Here is a 17,265-nt window from a genome sequence, read left to right as displayed (position 1 = left end):
AAAACCACTATTCCTCATTGCAATTTCTGGCAAAGTAACCAAAAATCTCCAGGTGCAAAATGTTATGGATTTATTAGTAATTTGTTGTGATCAATTAGGCTTATTAAAATGTCCCTAAAAATAAGCATCACCTGTAACAAACTCCACTGAGAGCCTGCTCAGGATATCCTGATTTCTGGTATGGGTTTGATGTGGAGCCATGTGACCCCACAAGTAGGTTTATGCACTTTGTATTAACCTCAAAGTCTGGTAATTTTGAAGGTATTTGAGAGATCCAAGTCTGGTTTATTTTATTAGGCTTTGAGAAGACCAGGCTTGCTTGAAAACACCTGTGCATGGAGAGAATAGTGCATTTCTTGTGTAATACTCTTCTAGGAAAACCAGCAAGACAGGTTGGAGAATGATGACCAAAGGGCTGTGGATGTGTATAGGAACAGATCAGGGATGGCCACACGCAGCATGTCAGGCTGAAGCTAAAAATGAAAACCAATTTCAGCTGCTCTGGCACCCCCAACAACCTGAGGAACTCTGTTTTTACCCTTATTCTGAGTGAAAATGAACAGAGCAGGATGAGACACATTTACAAGACACATTTGGGTGTTTTGCCTTTCCCAACAACAGGGCCCCTACATCAGCAGCACCTTCCTGGTGGTCCTGAGATGGAGAAATATGGAACTGGGGACATGCATGGAGCTGGGGTTGCTCAGTCTATCAACAGCACACCCAGAGCTGCAGGTAGCCCCTCAACACTAGCTGGTTATTCAACAAATCTTAGTCAAATGAGGGTGCAGGGGGGGAAAGATGGGAATACAGAGAATAAGAAACAGGGACGTTTGGGAAGCTGATGGAGGGGAGAGTGTCTGACGTATAAGCAAGAGAATGAGACCAGGAAAGCACAGGTTTCGTGGACCTGAGAGGGAGCTGAGATGGTTTGTGTCAGGAGAGGGAGGTGTGAACATGATTAAAATGCTGGAGCTTCACAAAGGACAAGGGAGGAGTTGCTGAACAGGGATATTTTTGTAGCCTCCAATCTGGGCTGCTGTGGGCTCAGCAAACTGGTGGTGCATTAAGCTGTGGTCATGAAAGGAGTCCCTTCTACAGGACAGCCACTTGCTTTGCTGCCTTCTGCTTCTGTGACCTCACCAGGTCCCTCATTCCGGGCACTCCCTTGACATTCCAGTGCTGAGCAGGGCTGTGGCTGCCTGGGCTGGTTGGAAGCCAGCAGACTGATAAGGCACGTGGCCCCATAATTAAACCGCGTGAGATTCTCCTTCTCAGGGAGGGATCCCTGCATGCAGGAGTTGGTTCTCATTCCTCTGCACACACATCCTTGCAGCTGAGAATTGTCATTTGAAAGGAGGCAAAGCACAAAGCGCCTTCAGGTCAGAGCTGGGTGGAGAGAACAAGTTTCTCCTTTCTGTTTGGGATCAGGGCTCGTGAGAAAGGGTCTGTGGTCTTGTCATGGGTCTGGCAAGCCAAAGAACTCTTCCCTTGTGCTTCAGCTCAGGGTTTTTTTCCAACCATGCTGCAAAGCTGTGTAAATCAGCTGCTCATCATGTGTTGGGATCGAAGGACTTCTTCAGTATCAAAGTTTACCCTCTGGCTGTTTGTCTGAATCTCTCCAGGTCTTATCCCTCTGGTCTGATCCCATCCCAGTGAACCTGTACAAACACAGCCCCACTGCCATCCCTTGTGTGCTCTCTCCTCCCCACACTGGCCATTTGCTCATGAAATTTAGAGTAGATGAAGATGTGAGTGAAAAACCAAGGTGGTGAGAAAAACTTTCCTTGAAAATGAGAAGTGGTTTTGTTTTTATTCCTTAGTTGGTGCATGCGGGTGAAGCAAATTGCCTCCTCTGAGTATTTGGATGGATTCAGTTCTTCTCAGGTTTGTCCAGGGGTACCTTTCCTCACTGGGCCTGAGCAGTCTCTTGGGAGTTTTTAGGACTCCTCCATTTCTGTCTCAGGGAAATTATGTGCATAAGGCAGCAGCAGTCACACAAAATCATTTGGGACAGAAAAACCCAGACTTAACAGCTGCATTGCTAAGCTTCTGCATCCAGTCTTAGTGAGTCACTTTGCTTGTTTCCTAATCTGGGAGACAGATATTCCCTACCTGGGATGCTGAGAAGGTTATTAGTTAATGTACTAATTAAGCAAATGTGCTTTGAACAATGGAATTGCTTGAGGCAGTGGATCTCATGAAGGTCTAAGTCTAACACTGGCTTTAACAAGATTGGGCTCCCAGTTCCTATCAGCTGGGACACCTCGCCCTCGGCCAGGGAGAGAAGAATTGAGCTCCTATACATTATTCATACTGTTGGCACTCCTGAAGCACAAAGGCCGGAGTCCATCCAAGCTCTTTCCTGCTCCCACCATGGATGAAGATGGAGCTGCCACATCTCAGACCAAGCTCCAGACCCACAAAACACAGAAAAACCCCAAGCCAGGGTTTTTGACAACATTGCTGATCTTTCTAGTACATGCCCAGCAGTCTGTGACCCACATCTCACCCTGCTCTGGAGCTCTGCTCGCACCCAGGGCAGCTTCTCCTCTCTCTTCCAGAAGCTGGATGTTGGCAGAGAACTCTCTGAAGTGAGAGATGGCTTCTCTATCCATATCACTGGGACCCATCCCAGGCTGGATTTGGAGCTGCAGCTGCCACAAATCCTGCAAGCCAAACCAGTTTAGACTGTGGCCAGTCCTGAGCTCATCCAAAAGCCATTTTGTGCATCTTCAGGCACCTTATGTGTCTGCTGAGGCAACTGAGCAGGGAAGTCAAAACCCCTAGTGGAGATTTTAACCTACTGAAAGGTTCCATTAGAGATGTAACCACTGGAGCTGATGAAGGTTGCTTGCCTTGAATTCAGGTTTGGTATGAATACAACAATCCTGCTCAATCCTGCAGTGCCTCAGGGTGCCAAAGTTACCCCTTAAGAGTGACACTGTCCCCAGGCCTGGGGGTGCTGGAGGAAGAGAGATTGTGACAGTTTAGATTACTCAGGGAACTGAGTTTGTTTCCCAAATGTGAAACTAAATTCTCCTTCCACAGCAGCTCTGCAAGCTCTGAAACCCTGCAGGCTTAGCTGGTTCCTCCCCAGCTGGAACAGAAAACGCCAGGCAATGTCACAGCTATTTCTTCTGTGTCACATTTATACAATGCAAAGACCGAATTGAAAGAAGCTGAAAATCATAATTAGGCAAGCAAGAACCTACAGTCTGAAAAATTCATCCCTCTTTAGTCTAGTCTGAGGCATGTATTGCATGAGACTCTTAAGAGCTGAGTTTTCGGAGCTGCATTTTCAGAACTGAACTGCTTCCGAAAGCAGGGCCCCTAAAATAAGCAAGATTAGCAAATGTTCCCACCTCCAGCAGTTCTGACGATGACACCAACAGACAGATTTTCATCACCCTTTTGGCTGAGCCCTTCTGGAACTGTGGACATATTTTCTACAGGCAGAATCCTTTCTAAAACTCCCCCTTTGCAACATAGAAACTGTACAGATTCCTAACTGCAGCCAAGTTTGACCACAGATCCAGCTCTTGGCCCTCTTTGTGGATGCAAAAATGCTTTGGAGAAACAATATCAATATGGCTTTGCTAATTGATGGTCTTGTGCTGGCTTTGACCCATCAGTTGACTGACCATCCTCAACTGTCATTTCCTAAACCCATTTTTCTTCTGCTTGTTTATCTTCCCCAGCCTTGTTTGCACACAGCCACCACTCAAAAAACCTCTGTCCAGGGATTGGGATTTGTCACTCCTATTTCAGTAGCAGCAGAGCACAGAACAATGTAGGGCCTATGCAAACAAGTACTGCTGTTTTCTTTTGATTTTCATTTATTCCTTATGGTAAATCAGTGCATTCCAAGCCATAAAAAATCAGAAGATTCAGGAGCCAAAGAGCAGCCCAGAGCAATATAACAGGGGCTGAGGACAGGTTGCATTTAGAAAGGAAGCAACAAGTAGCCCTTGAAAGCAAATGAAATGTTTAACCTGTGCTGCATTCCTGAGATTGTTCCTGGCTGTAATGACACTTTGGCAGGAGCTCAGGTGCCTGGATCCCTGAACACCACACATGGGGGAGGACTGGGCTGCACATGTAAACTCCCCCGGGTAGGGACCACCTTCATCTTCACATGGACAGCACTTGGTGCGACAGATCCCCAGGACACTCCAGTGACCACCAGCAAGAGCTATTTCAGTGGAGACTGACACTGTTTGGGAATACAGGACACCAGGACTGGGAATTGTAACCCTGAGTTTTGTCCCAACTCTGTCACCAAGCTGGACCTTTCAGAAGACCCTAAAGGACCATGCAAACTTGAGAGACTGCACTACAAAAAACAACCCATTGATCCACACACCAGCTCCTCTTTTGATTTCATTTCAGCCCAGGCCGGCGCATTACCTGACATTTGTAACCCACTGCAGGGCTGTCGTGTTTTTTGCATAGCCAAGGAAAAGAAGCTGAAATGGATATTCAAGATCCTGCACAGCACCTATCAACTTTCCCAGTGTTCTTACAGAGCAGGACTGAGAGCTCAGTCCCTCCCCTGACCATGAGGGGCCCATGTGTCCTGTGCTCAGCATCCCATGGCATGAACAAGGCTTTGAACCCAGGTGGCCAAACATAATCCATCTTTACCTGCTTGTGGCAAAGCTGAGCTGGGATGAGCAGGCAGAGTCTGGAAAGCTGAGCTTATCTGTGTGTCACAGCGATCTCTCTGAACTGCTCCAAGCCCTTTGGAGGAGCCACCATCCCTCCCGCCAGAACAGCGGCTTTTTCTGGATGCCAGGCTCCATCCGAACGAGACACCCAAGACCAACAGAGGCTGGCACAAGGGCGAGCTGGCAGGAATTCCTACAATGGGAGCCGCGCATCTGCGGGACGAGCCTGCCGCCTCCCAAAAAATCAACCTCCGACACCACTCGCTCCGGAAAGTTGCCCCACGAGGCAAACGCCCCATGAGGCTCAAGCACATGGTGAAAAAAAAGTATAAAAGGAAGGTAAAAAGCGCTGGGTCCTGCTGTTTGGGATCGTGGCCGTGTTGGCTGCAGCTCCCCCAGGGCTGCCCCAGCCCGGCCCGGCTGCGAGCCCGGCGGGGAGCGGAGCAGGCGCTGCCAGGGCTCAGAGCGAGCCTTGTTCTCATCCCGCCCGGAGCGGCCGTGGCAGACAGGGATGAAAAGAGTGCCCGAGAGGCATCTGCCTGCAGTGGGGCGTGCACGGCTGATGCGCAAGGATGAACAGATGGGTTGATTACACAGGGAGAAATGGACACTAATCGCATCCAGATTCACCAGCTGCAGGATTTCCTCCTGAGCCCTAAAGTACAGGAAGCCCATACCTGCTTCGTTATCCTGTCTCTGTTCATTAGCCCCTCCCGCGCCCTGGGAACCGCGGCTCCGCTAATCCCCTGGGCAGGGGAGGGCCTGGACTGCAAAGCTGAGATCCAGATGGGAACTCCTGCCGAGCTCAGGCACGGCTGGATCCAGCCCCGGCTCAGGGGCAGATCCTGGCTGCCAGCCCCAGCACATCCAGGCTCCATCAGCTCAGCTCTCCCTACTTCCAGAGTTGGTTGCCAGGCTTCTCTTTTGCTGCTGCCTCTCTGAAAAGCCCGAAAGATTTCAGGGTTAGCAAGGTCAACAACAAAGACTGTTGGGCTTGACACATCGTTCACTGTGTGTCTCCTCATCTCTGCTGAGATGCAGCCGCTCTTAGGGTGGAGTTTGGTGTGTGTTCACAGCACGTGGTTGCTGGGGACAGGGAGAGAAGGTAGTTTTGTGGATTGAAAACAGCAGAAGGAATTCCCCACCACGCTGTAGGATGAGTGGCCAGACTGAATTGGGAGGTGATGTTGGAAGCCTCATCTGTATTATATCTGGGACACTGAAACATGCCAAGTGCTTTGGTTTCATCACCTGCTTGGATTTTCTGCAGTGCCACCTCGGAGGAAGAAGCAAAGCCCTCCTTTTATCCATGTCCCTCTGCATTCATCCCAGCTCTCTTCAGAGGCAGCAATGTGCTCCCAACACACAGCAGCTGGAGGGATGGTCCCAGGCATCCTCCCTGTGGGGCTGCTCAGCTCCAAGGGTCTTAGCCCAATCCTCATCCCACAAACTGGAGCTCTGGGAGCAGATGTGCAGACACTAAAGCTGTGAATCACACTGGCATCAGCAGCTGCCCTGACTTTTGGTGGAGGTACTGTGAGGAGTTTCCTGCTTGGAAAACTCTGTAACCCAACTTGTTGCTCTGAGTTGGGATTTTGGGATCTTCTCTCCTTGCATGCCCAGGGTGCCTCCACTACCAGCCTGAACTCACGTTTCTGTTGTCAAAATTGATGCAAGGAAATTAGGCTGCTCCCATGCTTGTGCCTGCTCCCACCTTGTGCCTGCTGCCACCCTGCTGCCTGCTCCCCACCCAGATTGACTCTGGCTCATGTGCCAGGATGCCACGTTCTGCCCCACAACCTCCCTTTCCCTCATCAGAGCTGATGCCCAGCACCGAGCAAACCCAGACTGAAGGATGGGAGAACCTGAACTCTTGGTGTTACTCCCAGAAGCTCCCAGGCCTTGCAAAGCTGCTTCAGGTCTCCACATCTGGCAATAAAACATCAGCATGGACCATCCCATGAGTCCAAACTGGACCTGAGATTGAGATAAAGATGGCTGTGGCTGCCCTGCAAAGCCCTCAAGCTGGGGGGAAGAGGAAGAGGAGAAAGGAGGAGGAGGAGGAAGCACAGTGTTTGTTGTGGTCTTGCAGATGAGGAGAAACCTCCTGCCCAGTCCTGCAGGAGCCAGGGATGCACGGCCACCTCCCTTGGGCACGGCCTCCCAAGCCCAGCAGGACGGTGATGCTGGCAGCAACCACAGAGGAGAAAAGCCCTGGTGTGGGAATGAGCAGGAGAGGTTCACCTGATGCCACCCCTCCCAGAACAGGGTGATATTTGGGTGCCATCACCTCTGACTGCACAGACCTCCCCTCACGCAGCGTGTTGGTTGTGTCCTTTGCTGGGCTACTTCTCTTACATTTCCTGTGGCCAGGACTATCTGGAGAGCAGCCTAAGCATGCCAAACCCTGCATGTCTCATGGGCTTTCCAGCTGCAGAGCCAGACAGCACAGCTCAGTGCCCATGAGCAGCCCTACAATAACAAACTGGTCACCTCCTGTGTCTTCCCAGACCTCACCTTTCACAGCAGCCAATTATCACCAAAGTTAAACAGTAGCTATGAGCAACTCTGACATAAAAACCCAGTACCACGGAAGAATCTAGAGAGAAATTAGGAGCTGAGAGAGGTGGCAGAGAGAGAAAAACACTGCAGGGAGAAAAAGAAATGGTATTGATTCTTCTGAGGCCCAGCTGTGGGGTGGTACAGAGGGTGAGTCCGATCAGGCTGTGCTTGGACACCATGTTCCCATGGAGCCTGCCAGTGTCAGCTCTCCCTTGGATGGGTCCTACAAGGATCTCATGAAACTTGTACCCCCAGATCCCTTGGAACAATTAGTGGAAAGGCTGAGGGTGGAGCCCACAGAAATAAAATTAGTCTCATTGCCTTTTACCCTTTCTTTCCCCACCAGAAGTGGTTCCTGGAGTGGTGAAGCTGCTTACATGGATGGTCCAGCATGGGGGAACCATTCCCCCTCAGGTCTGGCCTGTGGAGACACAGAGCTCAGCATTTTCTGCAGCTGAAAATCAGGCAATTCTCACCAATATAAATTTTGCTGTGAGTTGTAGGGGATTACAGAAAAAAAAAAAAAAAAAAAAAAGAGGAAAAAGAAAAAAGGAAATCACAATTCAAACTCTGCCTTGGCCAAACTTGGTCCTTTTAAGGAAAGGAAATTACCCAGAGCCACCCTCGAAAAACCTGGGGGCCTGATCCTACTGTGAGGAATGTCTGTGCAAATCCAGAGTGGCTCTGCTGCTCTGCTGCCTGCTGGGGGTTACAGCAGCTCCAGCCTCAGAGCAAAGTTCCTGGTCTCCTGCCAGGAGATGGAGCAGAACTCACACCAGAGCAGCCTGAGAGCAAACTGGGGATTCAGAGGCAATAAACAGCAGAAAGATCTGACTCCCCCTTTCAAGAATTCACCCTTTCTGCTGAGCCATGTTCTGGAAGCACAAGCCCTGTTTTGCTGTGAGCTGTGGAATAAAACAGCTGTGTCCCTTGGCTGGATGGCTCTTCCAGGGGTGCCAGATGTTTTGCTTAAGACACGTCAGAAGAGCCTTGCTTGAGCTCAGACTTTTTTTCCTCTCAGACTGCTTGCAGGAGCTTCAGTGGGTTTTGGGGGTTTTAGTATTTTTTTCTCCCCCAGATTTTCACAGGAAAGCAATACGGATTGGGAGCAAATTGGGAAAGGTCTGGTTTCACCCCAGCCCCTCTTTGTATAAATAATCTGCAAGGGAAAAGCTGGAATGATGAGTAAAACACTTGTGCTGCCTCTTCACTGGAATTAAGGGTCTGGATGTAACCCACTGTGTCCACGCACTCTGCTGAAGATACCATCCTGGCACATTTTGAGGGTCAGACCCCACAAATGCCTGACTGCCCCCAGCTCCCACAACGTGGGAATTTCATCTGGCAAACCAGCCGTGGGGCGTTGTGGGAACAGCACAACAGGCAAGGTCCAGGACTGGACCCCAGCGTCCCGGTCACCAAACCAGGGTGCACGAGGCCACAGAGCTCCCTGAGGGGTCAGGAAGATGTGAAATGGCTAGGACACCATCTCTGGGAGGCTGCCACCATCCTGGCGGGTAAGGCAGTTTTGGGAATGTCCCCAGAGCAGGGCTGATACAGCCAGTGCAGGATGCTGGGTCACGGAGGCAGAGAAGGGCCGCAGCATTTGGGTGCTTTGTGGCCAGTTCGAAGGTTTTACTGTAGGGCCATACGTCGCTCACTGAAAAAGGGGTTTTTTTTCAGAGAAAGGAGGAGGAGCGAGGAGGCTGGGCAGCGGGGAAGAGGAGGAAAAATTTGGTGAAGGAGGAGGGGTGGCTTTCATGGCTCCGAGCGCCTGCGGAGTGCGCGGCAGCCGGGAAGGAGGACCCTGCCCTGCAAACAAGCTGCTTTTGTTGTGTCCCAGCCAGGCCTAAATTAAGTTTGACAGAAAGAGGGCATATTCCCCCACGCTGGGGCAAGCCCTGGGCTCGGGTAGGGCCGGGCCACCCTGCGGAGCCTCGGTCGTGCCAAACCTCGCCCCGGTGCGAGGCGCGAACCTGCACGAGGCCGGAGGAGCCGCACGGCCCGGGAACATCCCGAGCCTTCCTTCGCAGGGCTTCCTCCAGCAGCAGCCGGCCCAGCCCCGAGGCTGCCGTGGCTCCAGGAAAAGCCACCTCCGGAGTGCCCTGTCCCGCCCCGCTGCCGGGCATCTCCCAGCCCCGCGCCCGCCCGGGCATGCCGTGCCAGCGTGGGGAACCAGCCAGCTTCTAAACAGTTAATGCTGACAAAACCAGGCGGCTTGAGTTCCCTCCTTCCCAGACCGCTCCTGGTGGAACTCACACCCTTCAAATGAAATGAAATAAAATTATCCTCCTGCTCTGACCTCACCCTGGTGTCCTCCCCGCTGTCCTCTCGTCCTCCCTGTCCGTGCATCCGCTCTTGCCGTGCCCCCACCCTGCGCTGGCGCTGCCGGGAGTGCCCGTGCCCAGCGTCTCCCACCACGTTTGCGCCGGCTGCCATGTTGAATTGCAAATCCGACATGATTCGACACATTCTCCCCCGTCGGTGGTGCCCGGTGGGGAACTAAAGAGGCAGCCGGGCGACAACGCCCAGCTCCGGGTGGCTCCTGGGGACGTCCCGGGTGGTGCGGCGAGGGCAGGGAGAGAAATCACCCTCCAGTTCTGCTCCAGATGCTGCACGTAGGGACCTGCCTATCTGCTATACATCCCTCTCTAGGAGACCGATTAAAGTCGGGTGTTTTAGCACCAAGGGCCAGAGGACTCGGCGGGAAGGGATTTCGGGGAGAAGGCAGGTTACAGCAACAACAAAGCAACGGAGCAACTGGAGGAACAAAACATTATTTCAAATCAAAGGCAAAAAACCCCAACCGCACGGACAAAAAAAAAAAAAAAAAAAAAAAAAAACAACCAAAATTAAGAGTGAGGTTTGATTTCGTACCAAGGCAGCAAGAGAGACGCACCGTGGAAGAGAGTGGTTTTGTTGTTGAGTAGTGGCTGGATTTAGCTCCGCTTATCCGGACAATCATCGGGGAAGGATCCTTTTCCGAGAAAGGCCAGTTTGAGTGAGACAGCTTTTTTTTTTCCCTTCTCTCGCTCGCTCTCTCCCCTTTCCTTCTCCTCGCAGCTCAATGCCAAGAAATGGGCGGTGCCTGGATGCCAGGCTCCATCCGAACGAGACACCCAAGGCCAACGGAGGCTGGCACAAAGGCAAGCTGGCAGGAATTCCTGCACTGGGAGCTGCGCGCCTGCGGGACGAGCCCGCCGCCTCCCAAAAAATCAACCTCCGACACCGCCCGCTCCGGAAAGTTGCCCTATGAGGCTCGAAAACGCCCCATGAGGCTCAAGCACATGGTGAAAAAAAAGGACAAGGGGAGGAAAAAAAACCCCAAGACCCCTCTTTGCATCGATGCAGGTTAAACAAAAGGCCTGGGGAGGTGGATTACTTATTTTCCCCCCTCCCCATGCTCCTTTTCCCGCCTTCCCATCCCTCTCCTCCCTCCTCTTGTCCTCCATCGTTGTCTCCCTCGCATGCCGCCCCGGCGTCCAGGCAGAAATGAGCCCTTGGCTCCCTCCTTCCTGGTTTTAGCACGACAGGAGGTGACGGGTCCTTGAATAGGAACACATACACCCAACGCGAGAGGGACTCGATGGGGGCAGAAAAAAAAGAGGATAACAAATATATATACATACATACAAACAACAACCCACCCGCCATGGAGAACGGTTGGGAGCAGTTGCTGCCCAGGGTGGCAGATTGGGGGTGGTTTGGGTGCCAGGGGGTATTTTTGGCCTTATTTTGTTGCTGCCCGAGCACCTGGGTCGTGCCGATTGTAAAAGGGAGTCACAGCGGGTTGGGGAAGGGAGTGGAGGGGGGGCAGCTGGGGTTGGTAGCACTGCTGGGGAGATGCCAAAAAACCAAAACAAAACACGTTTTCATTTTGTCTGCACCAGCCTGGGCGCAGGCGAGAGCAGGAGAGAGGGAGGGAGAAGGAGGCGCACGCCAACAGAAAGCCGCCGTGCTCAGACGCGGGCCTGCGGCCACGTCCCTCCGCAGCCGCCCCAGCAGCCGTTCCCGCTCCCTCGTCCCCCTCTCCCTGCCCACCCGGCTTCGCCTGCCAAGTCCGAGTTGGCACGGCTCCCCCGGCTGCGCCGAACAAAGCCGTCACCCATCCCCGAGCCGGCGCTGACAGTAAGCAAAGTGACAGGCGCATCTTCCGCATGTTAATCCAAACGGCAAGAAGGCGAGCGAGCGGCAGAGGCCCCCCCGTGCCAGGCACACACACCCCCCCTGCCACCGAGCCACCCACCCCACCCTTGGCACCCGACAGCCCCAGTGGCCTCGTGCAGGGATGGCGAGGCCCCCACCGGCGGGAGCACCGAAGGCTCCTCGTCGGCGAGGCTTAAATCGAGCCGAAGCCCTGCTCGGCGGGCAAACGAGGCCACTCGGCATCTGCTGTACCTGTTCCCGCTGCCTTCATCTCGCCTTGGAACCGTGACAAGAGCGCACTCGCCTCTGGTGGGCTCTCAAAGCCGCGGGTCTGTAACCCTTTGCAGGAAGTTGGCACCGATCCCAGGTAGGACTTTACTCCCCGGCTCTCGCTCTCTCCCCCCACCTCCGCCTCCTGCTCCCTCCCCTCCTCTCCCCCACCCATCCTGTCCCTTGGGCCCCTCTTGCGTCCCCCCAAAACACCACCCGGCCCCCGTTCCCCCTGCGCTGCTCACCCGCCTCGTTGGCCAGGGGTAGCGTGGGGGGCGGCCGACGGCTGCTGGGCGCCCACCGAGCCCTCGTGCCCACCGCCCTTGCACACATACCCTGGAAGGATGACCTGGGCAAGACAGAGAACAACAACTTCCTGCTCCGGCTCCCTAAAATGCCTGTTTCCACGCAGGGGTTAGGCAGCGCGGCGAGACGGGGGGAGCTGGGAGGAGGTTTGGGGGTTTGTCGTCATTGAACCAGGCTTTTTTTCTTTTCCTCTTTTTTTTTTTTTTGGCTTTTTTCTTCTCCTTTTCCCTATTTTTTTTTTTAGTCTTTTTTCTATTTTTTCCTGCCTTTTTCCCTTTTTTTTAATGCCTTTTTTTTTTTTTAACATATATTTTTGCCCTGCAGTCCAAACCCAACGTGAAGGGAAAGGAGGGGAAGAGAAATCAAATGGGAAAAGAATAGCTCCAAGTCGGCAGGACAATGCACGGGAAACGGGGAGATTAGCGTAGCTCTCGAAATCCATCACGCCCGCCCCGTTTCTGAACCGTTCGCCCCCGCGCCTCGTCTTTTTTAATTCTCCCAGCTCCTGAATTATTCCAGTCCACGAGCAGGAGGGGAGCGCACAGTCCGGAGTCCCTCAGAGCTGCCAAGAGCATTGCAACAGGAAAGAAAGGAAGCGGGAGAGGGAGAGCCAGGCAGAACCCTCACAATCGAGCAGCGAGAAGAGCAAGGAAAAATTAACATCCAATTAGTGCCATGTTTAACGAGGGAGACAGAGGCGGCTGTTGTTTTATTGCCCTGTTCTTTTCAGGCGCATCTGACAGGCAGCAGGGAAGGCACCCCTGCTCCGAGTGACGTCATCATATTTTATTTTTTAATTATTTCCCCCCCCTCTCCTGTCTTTCCTCCCCTAAGTTTCGCACAGACAACCTTGGCAACTCGGCCAGGGAAATTTGGGACTTTCTCGCATTCAAGCCACCAGCTCCCCCCTCCACCTCCAGCCTCCCCCCGTCCACCGACAGCAACCCCGGAAAAACAACAGCGCCAACCCACCCCAAAGTCTTTGTTCTTCCAAAAACAAAAGAAAAAAAAAAGAGGAAAAAAAAAATCAGCATTGGGATGAGAGCTGGAGGCAGCCTGGAGGAGGTTTCTCCGCGTGCGCGTCCGAGTGTGTGCGTGCGGCGGTCGGTCCCTCTCCCGTCCCTCTCCCCAGACGCTCGCTCGCCTTGTAAAACTTTGCTGCATGTGACGCTGCTCCGGCCTCCTCTGGCAGCCTGACAAGAGCCGCCCGGCTTGCAGAGCGCAGGCGGCTTTTCAGGGAGAAACTCCATTCCGAGGGATGGGAGCATTCACATGTCTGCGGCGAGGGTCAGCGCCTCGAGCCAGGGCCGCAGCCGCGGCGATGCCGACCCTCGCCACGCCAGCCCGGCCTGGGGTCACAGCACGGGGAGAGGGGCTGAGTTTAAAGCTGGGGAGACTTTGCCCCTCCTGTTTCTCCCCTGGGATGGGGGGATCCAGCACGGTGTGAGTGCCAAGGCAGGTGTGCAGGGGTCTCGGTGGCTGCAGGGAAAGGAGTCTGACCTTGTGCTGACCTTGTGCTGCCACCTCTTCCCCAAAAACCCAGATCCCCTCAGGGTGGGATGAAATACCACCGGCTCCCCCTGAGAGCACTGCCCAGGAGGGAACACAGCAGCTTAGTTTAGGGGGATTTGAGGGAGTTTATCCTAAAAAAAAGCCTGCAGCAGGCAAGCAGGAGCATGGAAAGCAGCTTCCCCACATCCTTCCCATCCTCTTACCAGCCGTGAGTGATGGACAGAGCTGTCACTGGCAGGTCAGGCCGCTGTGCCGAGCTTTGCCCCTGTGCTCTTTGTGGCCTCTTCTCCTTGTTTCCAGATGGGATTTCCCTTATCCAGGGGGAAATCCATGAAGACCTGGCTCCTCTGTAATCCCCCATTTCGAGTGAAGGCCATCCCAGGGGATGGGGCTGTGTGAAGACAGGGACAGGTCCAGGGCCACCGCGCTGCTGCTGCCTGGGTCCAGTCCAAGTCCCCACCCTGAACATTTCCTGGCACCAGCCGGCCCCGCCACCCCGGCAGCAGAATCTCCTCTATGAGGGTTATTATTTTTTACTTTTTTTTTTTTTTTAAGGAATTATTTGCCTACGTGGAGCTCAGCGCTGCAGGAGAACAGAGCAAACAGCCTTATCGAGGGCAGCTGTGCCACAGGGCACTTCCTCATGCGTGGCTGCAAGATGGGGCCCTCCACGGCTGCGGGGGAGGGCTGGCAGCCCCTGGCCTTCCCACTGACCAGACACCAGGGAGACACCAGGCACCATCCAGGCATCGAGAGAGCTCTCTGGGATGCTTCCCTCCCGGTTCCATGGCAGGAGACTGGCATGGCCAAGAGGGGGTTTGGACTGAACTGAAGGGTCTTCAGCAGGACGGCTCTGCAGGGGAAAGGAGAGGATGAAACATTGGCTCTGAGCTCAGCTGCACTTCCCTGGGCACAAAGGCTCATCTTGCTGCTTTCCAGATCCTGCCAGACTCAAGCATCCATGCCCAGTGGAGAGACAGACCAGCCTTGACCTGAGATTCCCTCTCCTGGCTGCTGTCGCTGCCTCCTTTCTCCCCCGGGCAGCTGGGAGCAGATGAGGCCAAAGTCCCGGCAATCTCAGTTCTCCACTGGAGGCTGATAAACGGCACAGGCACAGAACGGCAGCGATCCCCACCCAGCCTGGCTTTGTGCAGGAGAGTCAATATTTAAACCGGAGTTTGTTTCCTGGGCAGACAGGGGAGCGCCAGTGGGAGAAACCCCGGCTCCATCCCAGGCGCCAGACCCAAACCTCCTCCTCCACCCCTTCATTTGTTCTCCCGACCCCATGTTCCACCCTGGATCCCCTCTCCTGTGGGAATGGGGCCCCATCCCCTTCAGCTGGGATACCTGAGCACCAGCTGCAGGGCCAAGCACTGACTAATGGGTAGCAATTTAAGAGAGAGGAATGCCCAAGCAGGATTTGGGTTGTCTCCCTGCCTGCTCCTGGTGTAGAGATTTGTCCTTGTGGTGGGACCCCTTAAAATGAAGAATGGGACAAAAATCAGGAGGTGAGAAAATAGTCAATCATCCTAAGAATGGCAGCCCCTTGCCTCAAAGTAAGGCAGTGCACTGAAAGCCTTGAAACCTGGTTTTCATTTAAATTGAGCAAAAACGACAGTCAACTGTTGGGTTTTCAGCCAAGTTTGTGGGCCCCGATGAACTGGGCAGAAATTACTGGCAGGATGCATCCACTGGTGCAGCTTTAGGTAAATCCCTTAGGTAAATTCCTTAGGCAAATTCCTCAAAGGACAGGAAATAGCACTTTTCCCTGCAGTGGCTGCAGGCAGGCTGTGCAGAGGCTGCAGGAAGTTTGACAGGCCTGGGAGCAGCAGAAGGTGGCTTTAATTTGGAGGGCAAAGGCACTTGTTCCTGAGCTGGTGTTGTGTGACTTGACAGGTGCAATGCCCTGTGCTGGAGCAGGTCATAAAACAAGGTGATTAAAGGCCAGTGGAGAAGGATGGAGCTCTGAGGGGGAAGATGGAATGGCTGAGCCCACCTCACCAGTCTGAGAGCAGCAAAGGGTCTCCATCAGCCCTTCCAGAAGATGTCAGGGTCAATTTTAACTCCAAAAACGTAATTCCACATATATTATTTCAAGCACCCAAGCCCTCTGCTGCCTCCACCCTCACTCCAGGTGCACCCACTGCAGTTTACTCAGCCTAAATATGCCCACCTTCCATGGAGGTGAGGAAAATCAGGAGGAATCAGAGTTTTAAACAGTTGTTTTAGCCCCTGATTTGGAGAAAAGACCAAAGGAAGTGCCTGTCTTAAAATGAAACCTTCCCTGAGGGAGCACATTATGCAGGGGGAAAAAATCACCAAAAAAAAGCAACCCCAAAAAACCAAACCACACAATAGCTGTTTTATAACTGTATTTTGGAGCATAATTAAATCCTCTTTGAAATCATCTCTGGTGTTAGGGAACAGGTCCATGCATTATTTAACTGTAACACAAACTGGGAGTGAGGGAGGACAGACAGGACCAACTTCACGACACTGAAGGGAGCTGGGTGGGGGCATCCAGTCCCAGCACACACCACCACTGTCCTGCAAGCCCTGCCTGGGGGTGTGCATCGACCCTGCCTGCTGGAGAAAAAAAACCCTGTGATGGCAGGTCCCCAGAGGACCAGGATGAGATGTGACCCCAGCTGCTGCTGCTGCAGCACATGGGAACCTGCTCAAGGAATGCTAAACCTCTTCCCGGGGAGTGCAGCATCACCTCTGTGCAAAAGACTGCTTCGTGGGGAACTGGAACAGGGGAAATCTGCCTGGCTGCCATCACAGCACAGACTGGTGCAAAGGAATTCTTATCTCGGGAGCTGAGCATCAATCCTGCCCTGGTGCCACTGGTGAGCTCTGCTACACACAGAGCTCCACTGAGCACCAGAAGCCTTCGACCCTGATGCCTCACCAGCCTTTGGGCAGCTCAAGGTGTATCCCTTCATTGCAGACAGCCCCGGACAGGCTGCAGGCTGCCCCTGCTGCAGGAGAGGCCTTTGTGTGCAGCTCTCAGATCCCAGCAGCTGCGTTTCCATCAGCGACAGGAGCAGGAGCCCAGCAGGGCTCGTGGTGCTGCTGGCTGGGAGATGCCCCTTGGTGCAGCCAGGCCAGTCCAACCCAGCATCTGCCTCCCCCCGAGTGTGTGCAAGCTGCCTGCACAGCCCACAGCTCTGCTGGGTGTGTCCTAAACACAGCCCATTCCATGACTGAAATGCTGCCCAAAGCAGCACCACTGGCAGCACACGTCCCTTCCCAAGGGCTCTCTCCATGTCCACATCCCATTGCTGCCCTGAGCTGGGCTGGACCCCATCTCTTTGGGACTCTTCTGTTCTTTGCAGTAGGACTCAGTTTCCCTTCCCTGTTTTGATCCTGTAATTTCTTTTTCCTGCCCATGGGAGGTGGGATGCTCCTGGGTGTTCAGGTACCTTCAAACCTTAAATATGGATGCCAGGTTGATCTTGTCCAGGATGAGCTACCTGCCAGGCAAAGGTGCTCTCTCCAGAAAGGATGAGGCAGGAGGCTGTCACCTGGCATAACCTTCCCAGGGAGGTGACCTTGGATCTCCTGCTGCTTTTCAGCTCAGGCAGAACAAAGCAGTCTTTTGTCCCTGCAGCTCATGGCTGGCTCCTTTAGTACCTGGGCATTTTCTGGATTCCTGGACTTCCCCAGCAACTCCAGAGCTACAGCCCGGACCAAAGAGACAACAGCTTTCTGCTCTCTCTGATATACATCTCAGTCGAAACAGCCATGAGGATGGAGCTTTGGTCCAGCTGGAGCCTGAGCCAGATGTCCAGAAGTC

General features: G+C 53.5%; 1 long non-coding RNA gene across 2 annotated transcripts; it reads left to right on the top strand.

The window, feature by feature from the left end:
* Positions 1-141: 141 nt before the first annotated feature.
* Positions 142-15,767, top strand: LOC137462818 (uncharacterized). 2 transcript variants are annotated; one of them, XR_010993788.1, is made up of 3 exons: positions 142-217; positions 306-11,745; positions 14,022-15,767. It is a non-coding gene; the product is annotated as an uncharacterized lncRNA (long non-coding RNA). The 2 variants fall into 2 exon arrangements; XR_010993789.1 differs by having other exon boundaries at positions 145-213; positions 298-11,745.
* The last annotated feature ends 1,498 nt before the right edge of the window (positions 15,768-17,265 follow it).

Source organism: Anomalospiza imberbis, chromosome 26, assembly GCF_031753505.1.
Source record: "Anomalospiza imberbis isolate Cuckoo-Finch-1a 21T00152 chromosome 26, ASM3175350v1, whole genome shotgun sequence".
In the NCBI taxonomy this organism is placed as follows: domain Eukaryota; kingdom Metazoa; phylum Chordata; class Aves; order Passeriformes; family Viduidae; genus Anomalospiza; species Anomalospiza imberbis.
The sequence above is the reverse complement of the archived record's forward strand: the minus strand, read 5'-3'. Positions and strand labels throughout refer to the sequence as shown.